We start from the raw sequence: 2,314 nt of genomic DNA on the forward strand, positions 1-2,314 counted from the left end.
TTGGCTGTAGGCAGGCAACAATTTTGTTCACACTTTGAGGTTTAAAAATGCTGTTCTTCATAAATATGTGCATAAATAAAATATAAACGAAATCCATAGAATATAATCAGACTAATACTCTACCGTGTTTGTTACACTCTGTAGAAGACATACTAGGAATCCCCTCTAAATACGCGAATAAACTTCAGTACCTTTTGCACGTTGGCAACGTTGCACGGTGGGCGAAATGGCTTATATAGTAGAAGAAAATTAATATCTACTAAAATAATAAAGTTTTATTTTAGCTGTTTTTTATGATAATTAATCAATGATTCCTCAATATCTGTTTTGCGAAACAAAATTACAAATTTTTTAATTTTTTTTTAGAATTTTTTCGAGTATGCTACAAAACTGCCCATTAAATTTTTCTACAACAAAGTGCAAGATTTAAGCGACTGAAAATATGGCGTTAATTTTTTTAAATTTTCTTTGAAAACGGTTTTACGCATTTTCTTCCATAAGGAAAAAGTGTAAAAAGCCGTCAGCACAAAAAATATAAAAAACCAACGCAATTTTGCAGTAGCTTAAAACTTGCACTTTATTATACTCAAATTTAATGGGCTACAAAACTGCATAATCAAAAAAAAAAATGGTTTACTTGTTATGTATTCATTTTACTCAACTTCGGTGTAAAAAAATTCACAACTCAAATTATTGTGGAGTCCACCCCGTAGTACCATACTTAAATATTGTGAAATACTCAGTGGTGATTTTTTTCAGTTTTTTTTTTGAGCTGCCATATATATTCTCAAAAACTATTTTTTTGATTAAAAAAAATGTATGTGAAAAATTTTTCCAGAAAAAAAAAAAAATATATGGATGTGCACATATGTATTTACGTAGATACACAGATACGCGCTTATGTATTTACATGCATACATTAATACAACTCTGCATTCCATAAGCTTACATCGATACGAAATAATATCTACGACACTTTTCGTTGATTAAATAAATTTTTATTGCTTGACTAGTCTAAAAAAGAATTTCAACTTTGGCTTTTTCGCAACGTAAACATGGAAAATCTAGCGATGGCGCAAGTAAGAATGAGCGCAACAGAATGTTGCACGCTTGGCACAGAAAATATGGTCTTGGCGTAGAAGTGGCGTGGCAGGCAAAAGTCGGACTAATAAAAAAATCGCACACAATCAGCATCGAAAACAAAAAAAATATTATACACTTATATTAACAACAACAATACATGGAATAACAATAACAGCGAGTGCAACACCAACAAACGCCACGAACTGTTAGCATTCACGGCTGCAATATACGACATTTGCCATTATGGCTTATTGTTTTGCTCGGTAATTGTTGTTTTTGTTTATTTTTTTTTATTGTGGTTCATCGACAACTGCAAGCGCTGCCTTTTTGGTTTTATGCAGTCAATGTTGGCGGCTTAGTTAGACCCCATTGACTGTCGGCGGCCAAGTTCAAGTGCACGATCGGGCGATCATTGAGTAGCGGCGTAGCAAAACAAATACAAGCTGGGGTACACACAAATGAAAATAGCAAAACGAAAACAATTTATAACAAAAAAAAATAAAAATAAAATAGAATTAAAACAAGTAGAAAATACAATTATACCTCGCATACACATGCACAGAAACTTTAATGAGGACGCAACAACCAAAGACAAGAGAGCAACCCAACCACAGCCAAATAGGAACTAGGCTAATTCCATGAATGGGTTGGCGGGACGTAAGCAGGCGTCTCGTTGTCGGCACCCAGTGCAGCGTCGTGCGATTTTTTTTTTTGTATACAGGCAAAAAAAGCAGCGAAAAATTAAAAACACAGCGACCTGCGCCGTTTTTACAACACGGCGAACACGTTTCGGCTTTTAGCGGTTTTCCTTTGGCGAGCCGTGAACAGCGATCGACTGGATCGAAATGCGGCCACTCCACAGCTGCAAACAAACATATGTGTGTATGTATGTATGTACCTAAGTGCATACTCGTACCCGTGTGGACGTAGGCAAATGGTTGGCGGTCGACGGCAGCCATCACCTCTGAAGTTGTCATAATCCTTTGTAAGTATAGCGCTGTTCTGGTTTTCACTTTTTTATTAATTATCGTTTCACACGCGGCCTAATATTTGCCATCTCCGTATGCGGATTTAATTTCATGGTTTTAATTTACATCTTAAGTAATAGTAATTTAGTTTTTAATATTTTCGTAAAAGTTTTATATACCATTTATGCCATTGATTCCAGTTGCACGATTTGCATTTACATATACATATGTACAAATGTACACAATAATAATTTTGCTATTTT

Source organism: Rhagoletis pomonella, unplaced genomic scaffold (assembly GCF_013731165.1).
Source record: "Rhagoletis pomonella isolate Grant_MI unplaced genomic scaffold, Rhpom_1.0 Rhpom_scaffold_00005, whole genome shotgun sequence".
Classification (NCBI taxonomy): Eukaryota; Metazoa; Arthropoda; class Insecta; order Diptera; family Tephritidae; genus Rhagoletis; species Rhagoletis pomonella.